We start from the raw sequence: 8,325 nt of genomic DNA, 5'->3' as shown, positions 1-8,325 counted from the left end.
TAGGGAGTCTGGAGGGACCCGCGTGTCTGCTTAAACGTGTGTGAGAACAACGGCGCTCGAATCTCGGCGCTCGTGGCCAAGGGCGCTCGGCTGTAGCTACAGCGGTCACGGGGCAGTCCGAGCCGTGGAGGGACCGAGCAGGACGAGGGGCCGGGAGCCGGGCTGGGAGACGTGGGGAAACGGAATCGAAGCGGAGGGAAGGGGGAAACCCCGGTTCCGAACAGACCAGCTGAACAGTTACGGGTTAAGAGATGTCCGCCGCAGTCCGAATTAAAATGGATGAGGAGGGTTTTTCGTGTCCGGTTTATTATTAGATCTAATAACACAACCAGATTAACGGAGATTAGAAGTGTTTTCTGCTCTAATTATTTGTGGAGGATTATGTGTCTGTCCCCAGCTCCAACTGCAGCCCAGCAGGCAGAGATGTATGACACCCTCTGTATGCTCCAGGATCATTGAGTTTTAATTAAAGTCATCTTACGCGGCTCCAGAGCTTCCTACTCTCATCCATTAAAACCTAGGTCAAAAGTCACCATCTCCAATTAATTCAGAACAAAGGCCATCTTTGCAATACTCAGGCTCCTGGTAAGTTTTCAACTCAGTGAATTTCTGGGGAATTCCTGTCACAAATTGCATACACAGGTGGTTGGGAAGTACACTCAGGAGCATTTCTTTGGAGGAAGAGAGCACTCATCTCCTCTCTCTCTTATATAGCAGTTAAAAGCAAGAACTCCCGCACTGCTGCACCGATATGACATGAGCTGACCGGTCATCAGTCAAACCATCAGTTGCTTAGCAATTCTCTGCTAATAAAGATGGAGTAGAGCTGTATTCAGCACTGTTTTCCACGACACATTGTGACAATGAAATTTTACCATACGGCAATTTGTAGTACAGTCCATTTGGCATTGCTGCTTCTTGCCATTGCTCAGTGCCCTGACTCACCTGAGCACATCACTGGCACTGCAGCTTCAGCCCCTGTGATGCTAAATGCAGAACCTTCATGTTTCAGTGTCAAAGTCACAGATCTCTGGCTCTGGCACTCAAGATGGACTTCTCCGATCAGCAGCAATTAGAATGTCACTATCTTTTGCATAGGTTTGACCATGAACAAATAATCTCACTTAATCACTGTCAGAAAGCAAGTATAATGTGTTACTGGCCCTGTTGGCTTTTGGCTAGGGTAATTGAAGTGTGTCATTGAATATAATGGGGCTCACAGAGGGAACATTGCCTTTCCCAAAGGCTTAAAATGTTCCTTAGAAAAGTGCCACTTACAGAGCTATTTGTCATATTTCTGTCATAGTTGTTTTCCCTCAGCAAGGCAGCTTTTCATTCACTGGGAAGATCTTCTTCCTGCTGTTTACTTCAAATCCAGCCAGCCCACCCACACGCAAATGCCCTATGAGCAAAAAAGAAAAAGTCCATTCAGCCATCAGCAGCAGTCCCCAGCCTTTTTGGCACCGAGGCTCATTTGAGAAAAGTTGGCGAGGCTGCCGTGCTTCTTCCAGCACGTCCCTCTTTCTGTGCCCCCCCACTGTAGGGCTGCCCTCTCTTCCTTCTGCGTTGCATTACTGGCTGTGGGCATGAGGCCATGAACACCAAGGCTGAATGGCTTGGGTCAGATACCTCATCTGCTGATGGCAGGGGCAGAAAGCAACCCAAATAATGGTAACTGGGTGAGTAGAGGAAGGTGCTCAGATATGATGTTTCAGTGCACAGCTGGAGGAAGAAGAGAGCACACCGGTGTTTCTCATGACAATCTGTTAGATAGGTCTATTGCAGCAAGAGCTGTACTTCACAAGGGACTGCATCACTTGAAGACCTTTGTCTTCAGATAATCATACCATAATGTTCTTGCAAGGATAGCTCTGTGTGAGCAGCCTTTCTCCTGTCAGCTCAGGTGAGCTCCTGTGACAAGCTTGGCATTGTGTCTGAGGAGGCTCTGATGATGTTTTTTTGCTTCCCATCCCTCTTTCAGGAGAAAATGACTAAAATCTAGAGATCCTGAAGCCACAGAAAACAGAAACATGGGCTGCTGCAGTGCTAGGAATGGGAAGATATCATTTACAGTGTGTATTAGAATATAGGAAGAAATTTAAGGGAAGAAAATGTAGGCAGAAGCTGTGAATTCACATCAAAAATGTACATCCTGGGCAAATATGTATTGTAGACAGCGAGCCCTGAACCAAAACATTTCAAAGGCAAAGCAATAAAAAAATCTCTGCTTTGTGGAGTGAGGGAGGTGGAGGGAATTACCTGCTGGTAGCACGGCACCCCTCACCTCAATGGGAGCAGGTGGTAAAAGCCTACAAATCCTTCATTGCTGCATCCATTGTCCACTCGCTGCAGCAGCACTGTCTGCTTGTTGCTACTGACAGAATGTAGTTGTGAAGAGAGGCTGGATGCACTCTGAGCCTCCTGTGCTTCCAAGCACCCTGAACACTTGGAGGACTCAGGCCCTTGACAATACGCACACCTGGGGACAGCAGCACAGTAGCCTTCCAGTCGCAACATAACTCCTTCTCTCTTGGACATCACATAAGCATGCACCCTAAGTAGCTGGTGGAACCACCAATGGTTGTACTCTGCATTGCAGCTCAGCAGCACCAGACAATCTGATAAGGAGTTTTTAAATGTTATCTCCTTCTTGCCTTTCTGTTCACTGTTACAAAGAGTGTTTGACTGCAGTGCGGTGGGCTGCTTAATTGCTGATTATCTTAACCGAGCAACTTAACTGAGCAAATATTAGTTCCATGTTTTTAGCACAATGAGTGAAAATGATGAAGTGTCATGAAATATTCAGCTGAAAAACAGATGTAGAAAGGCAAGCTGAGCAGCAAAAATTACAACACAGATGGTCACAGTAAATTAATTGAAGGCTCTAGGCTGCAGGGTGGGAGATGCAAAGAAAAAAAAAAGCTATGGAACCTAATAGTAGACAGATGTCAAAAATATCTGTGATTATGAGCTTAATTGCATTCTGTCTGATTGCTTGGTTCCTAATGTAAACTATTAACATATAATAATCTCCAAAGGATATTAAAGTTGACACAGTCCATGACATCATCCTTACCTGCAGTACTAATTTTCTAAGCAGTGATTTTCTTTGTATGAGGAAAATTCCTCCAGTACAAAAGACAGCTGCTTTCACACTGTATTTGCAGGTTTTTTTTCCTTTGTCTTACTCTAACATGCATTATGTCATCTTACACTGTTTCTTGGAGAACAGACAGCAACTGACAAATTTTTCATTAACCCCAGTGGGTTTCAAATTGTTCTCTTCTGGATCTGTTCAATACAAGAGGAATTTTGCTAATAAATTCAACAGGGCCAAGACCTTGCCCATATTCGGTTCTAGAGTCCCACATTCTTATCATAGAATAGAATGGCCTGGAAAGCTACATTTCTTCAAATGAATATCGATACAGTATATAACCTAATTATACCACTGAATTTTTATGGGATGCATTGTGCAAGAAATATCAACTTTAATAGATGCATCTCCTGCGGGAGAGATCAGTGGGAAGGGAGAAGACATGGACCATCAGGGATTTGAGACTGGAGGACACAACAGTAAAAGGTTCTCTGGAGGCAGACAGAAACCCACACCAGCTCCGGCAGGATGACAGCATTGTACCTCCTAGAGAAAGAAGTGGCCACTCTTACGAGCTTCAGAATGTGCCTGTATCCTTATGGGTCTTGCAGGGACCTCATTAAAACATTTGAGAAAAGATGCAGGATATAAAATCTCCTTGTCACTACACGGTAAGATCTTAAAGCCTACGTCATACAGTTAGGAAAGTAGGATCACCACTTTCCAATGCCAACAACCAGTTACTAAAAGTTTCTGAAACGATGGTACTCCAAAGAGGAGCAACCTGTGGGAATTTGTATTAAGCCTGCATTCCCTGGCATATTTGTTATATCCTCAGCCTCACTCCTGGGAAAGCACTGGTGTCAATATGGGTTTCAGCTCAGCATTTGTGCTGCCTTTTGTGCTGCTCCGTCAACCTGCCAGGCTATTGTATGCTGGCCATGAGCACCAGATGCCTTTGGGCACAGCTGGAAACAAAAGCTGGTGTACTGCAATGCCCACGCTGGCTCAGCCCCAGGTTCCCTGCTCCCCCATATTTTCTCTGATTTCATCTGGAGACAGAGGGGTTTGCTGCTGCAGAAGCTGCAGGAGCTGCTCCAGCTCAGCTGGGCTGGGAAAAGCAGGGCATGGTCACAACGATTTACCCACTGCCGCACACCAGGTTTTTGACAGATAAACCAAATGTGTCGTATCTGCTTCCTCCTGACTACATATTTAAACCCTGGGAAGCTTGAGAATTGCCGGGACAAAGGGAAATCTCAGTGGCTCCCAGCAAGCCTCGTCAGGGCAGGGTAGGAATGGTAAACACCAGTGAAAATTTGTTTTTTCAGATCATGTCAAACTTGATATTTTCAAAATGGGAATTCTTGAGGCTAAATCTTAAGATAAATGTCCCGATCATAATTCCTTCAGTCAAACCTCTGTTTTATAAAGGAAATGTAGCATTAGCCACCCACAGACCTGTATTTCTTTCTGCTTGGGAGGTCAACATTTGAAACTCTAATCTCACAGATGCTGAGATTTATTCTAAATCTAGAGCCTGTGATTTCTTTATTTCTCTCTCTCTCTTTTTTTTTTTTTTCCCTCCCATTTAAATGCAGCTGAACAATTGCTCTTTCCTTGCGGCCAGCTTCAGGCCACCCATCCATCCATTACCCAGCATTATGCTACCAGCAACAAATGACTGTACAGGCAGCAGGGAAGCTTCACTAGGGAAGGTGTTAAACGCAGCGATTTAGCAACAACACATGGTTTTGGTCTCTTAAGTAGACAGTGATCTATGGAAGCACATGCATCTATTAAATTCACAACACGTAGGCATTCAGCTCAGTCTGGAGCCTCTGTGAGTTGCAGTATATGATTGCAGCATGGTTCTGTGCACCAGTGGAAGGCAAAACTTCATACCTGTGTTGTGAAGGAGCAAATGCAAGAGCATGCACTGAAGCTGGTGGGCAGCAGCTAGTAAGATAAATTTGGAATAAATCAGGCTCAGCCTGGATGAGATCTTCTAGTTTGATGCTTATCTGCCATCCCACCCTTCTGTGTGACAGAAATGCTTTAGAGCCTGCCAATATCTGTTCTACGTCCTGACTCAAAATATTAATTATTTGACAAGCTAGTGCCCATTTTCATATCGTTGCAGCTATCAGTTGTCTGTTGTGATCCTAAATGGTTAAGCAAGCTGTATGCCAGGAGGAATAATCTGCTGTAATACGCCGTGGTCTGATGCACGCACCTAGATTGGAGTGTTACTTAAGCTTTAATCTCCGAGAAATCAGTGATTACCCACAGGAGACAAATGGAGGGCTGTTTATAGTATAGTTGCTAGACAACAGCGCGCTGCTTAAAGTCTATTTGTTCAAAGATTAACCACATTTCAGAGGCTAACAACTTTTCCCAATCTGCTTATGGAAAAAGAAGTTTAAAACATTTATATTTTCAAAAAAGAAGGAAGTATTTCAATTGTTGCTTGCCCTTTACATTAACACAAAGAAACAGTGAGTGCGCTGCTGAATGGAGAGGAAAGGGATATTCAGGCTCAGTCTGCACAGAAGAAATGAAGGGGAAGCATGACTGGGACTAAGCACAGATCTCTGCCTCCCACCCCTCCACACACACAGTGTCTGCACATCCTCAGCACTTCCACAGCAGCAGCTTTAAAGCCTTTTGTTCACAGGCTCCCTCAGAGTAATGAGTACAACCTAAAATAGTGAAAAATGACCAAAAGTATACCATTAAATCCATTGGAACAGGCTACCTGTGGTGGTAGTGGAGTCACCATATCTGGAAGTGTTCAAGAAAAGGGCAAATGTGGCACTGAGGGACATGGTTTAGTGGCAGTGGAGGTGATGGGTTGATGGTTGGGCTAGATGATCTTAGTGGTCTTTCCAAACTTAATGTCTCTGATTCTGTGATTTCTCTTTCCCCTCCTTTTCCCCTCTTGTGAGCTTTACAGCAACTACCCTTTTGGCAAAAGGAGATATGAAACCAGTGCAAAGCTGGGCTGGATTTATCAAGATCTATTTGGAAATGCTCAAACACACACTAATGTCTAACTTTACTGATATTTCCCTATTTACTGCAGTGTCGTTACAGTTTTGCCTCCTTCTATGCTTTTTCATTGTCCCTTTGACCACATCACATTTTTCTTTGTACACAATACGGAAAATGAAGCAAAAGAGGAATAGGGTGGACTTGAGAGGGCTCTGCATCACAGACACAACAGAGGCTCAGAAAAGCAAGGTTTTGTTCCTGATTTGGCCTTCAAATCCCTTTTTCATTTTTTAGAAGCAAGTACGTGCATTATGTAGACTTTACAATATATGGCCCCTGTGTTGCTTGGCAACTTTCTGAAATGATATCGGTTTTAGCAGAGAAGGATCTACTCAAAGTGTACATGAGTGCTGCAAAGTCCAATCCTCTTACATTATTTCCTCAAGGCCAGGTCAGTGCTACTTTTTCTTTTCTTAACATATGTTCACAAGAATGCCACTTTCTCTTTCCTTTTTGCAGAGTCCACACAGGACTTTACAAGCATGTGGTTGCTGAGATGATCTCTTATGACCTGTTCTTCCACATGGAGATGTTCAGCAGCTTTATATAATGATCGCACAATTTGTGCAAAGCAAAAAACTTCTCCCTCCAGGCCTTATTCTCACTGCCTATGGACACCAGGAAATTATTTCTGCAGTGAAAATATATTCCGTCAAACAAGGATTTAAGGATAAGGTTGCATCCAAACGAAGGCAGGAACAGTTCCAGGCCAGCCAGGAGGTACCAGTGAAGATGTGACCAGAAAGGCCACCTCACCCATCACCATGGCTGGGCAATATGAAGCATGAAAGCCATTCATCTAATCTGTTCTTAAATCACCACTGTCAAGGGTCCTGCAGCCTCTTCTGGCTACTAGCTGTGCTTCACAAGTTCCACAACAACAGCATGTTTCCTTAGATGTAGCATAAGTTCTGCTTCACATAAATTAACATGTTTTGTCTCCATCTTAAACCAAGTCAACAGGGAGAACACCTGCCACAGTATCATTCAATTTATTTGTATTTATCTTATGACCTGCTGTGACCCCGGAGTCTTATTTTGCAATACTTCCACCACATATATTGTTGTACGTTCCCGAATACATCATTTTGCTTTCATCACTATTGAATTTCATTCTGGGCTGTTTCCCCCATTAGTTCAAAGCATTTCTTCTTCAGGCCTTCATTCCAAGTGCTCTCAATCCTTCCTGACAAGAAAGTAATTGCAAAATGATATAAATATATTCAGTCCCAATGGACACTAATAAAAATATCCAGCAGAGCTAGGCTCTCCCTCTGAGACTGTATTGGAATTACACTGAGATAGGGGAACCATAGAGAGCTCTAAGTGTCTTTTCAACCAGCCCTTCTTTGTTATGGTACTACCTCTATACCAGTGTCCCTGATGCACCATTAACTTTCATGTAGTTGCAAAGAAGTCCATGTAACCAACAGAAGGATTTGGCCCGCACTAAGATTTGCTGTTCTGGTCTACACTGTTTTTGACAGCCATCAAGATGAAGACAATCTATTCTTAGTTTGAGGAACAGCATTAGTGCTCAGAGTTGCAAGAAAAGCAGATAAACGTGTCTCCAGAGCATTGCTTTTTTGTGAGATGAAGGCAGTGAGGGCCAACCCCAACTCCCAGGTCAGATACTTGGACATATATACACTATGCCTCCAAGGCACACAGGGGTATATTTTCTCTGAAGATGAAGCTTGTTTGAATATTCAGAGGTGTATTAGATCCTGGATTATTTGTAGGAACTTGAAGGAAAAAATGGGAAACAATGCTGACCTCAGTGAAGATTTCCTCCCCATATACAGACCAAGCAAATCACAGCTACTGTACTAGAAAATGTGGTCTCAGGAAAAAGAATCATTCAGTGTGGGCTTTGACTTCACAAGGTGCTGAGCTCACTGTGCACCTTACCTACAAGGAAATCTCAGAACTTGAAGGATCTCAATATCTTTGACCCCACTGTGAAAAATACGTTTCATGGGTGGGTTCATTTGTTGAGATAAGGGGGCTGGAGGTGCTGAAAACCTGAGGACTGAGTGATAAGTCACTCTGAGAGAAAGAGCAGAGGCAGTCTGGAGAGAAAATGCAGAAGCAAGACGTTCTTTTCATATGCTAAAGCTGTCCACCCCCTTATATCAAGAAAAGACAAGCCATTCCCTTGTGCAAGTTAGCAA

The 8,325-nt window shown here is 43.8% G+C and overlaps 1 protein-coding gene across 6 annotated transcripts in view; it reads right to left on the bottom strand.

The window, feature by feature from the left end:
• The window catches only part of RD3 (retinal degeneration 3, GUCY2D regulator), a 49,515-nt gene that overhangs the window by 20,465 nt on the left and 20,725 nt on the right, over positions 1–8,325 (bottom strand). The gene's annotated exons all lie outside the window — the stretch shown is intronic.

Source organism: Meleagris gallopavo, chromosome 2, assembly GCF_000146605.3.
Source record: "Meleagris gallopavo isolate NT-WF06-2002-E0010 breed Aviagen turkey brand Nicholas breeding stock chromosome 2, Turkey_5.1, whole genome shotgun sequence".
Lineage (NCBI taxonomy): Eukaryota > Metazoa > Chordata > Aves > Galliformes > Phasianidae > Meleagris > Meleagris gallopavo.
The sequence above is the reverse complement of the archived record's forward strand: the minus strand, read 5'-3'. Positions and strand labels throughout refer to the sequence as shown.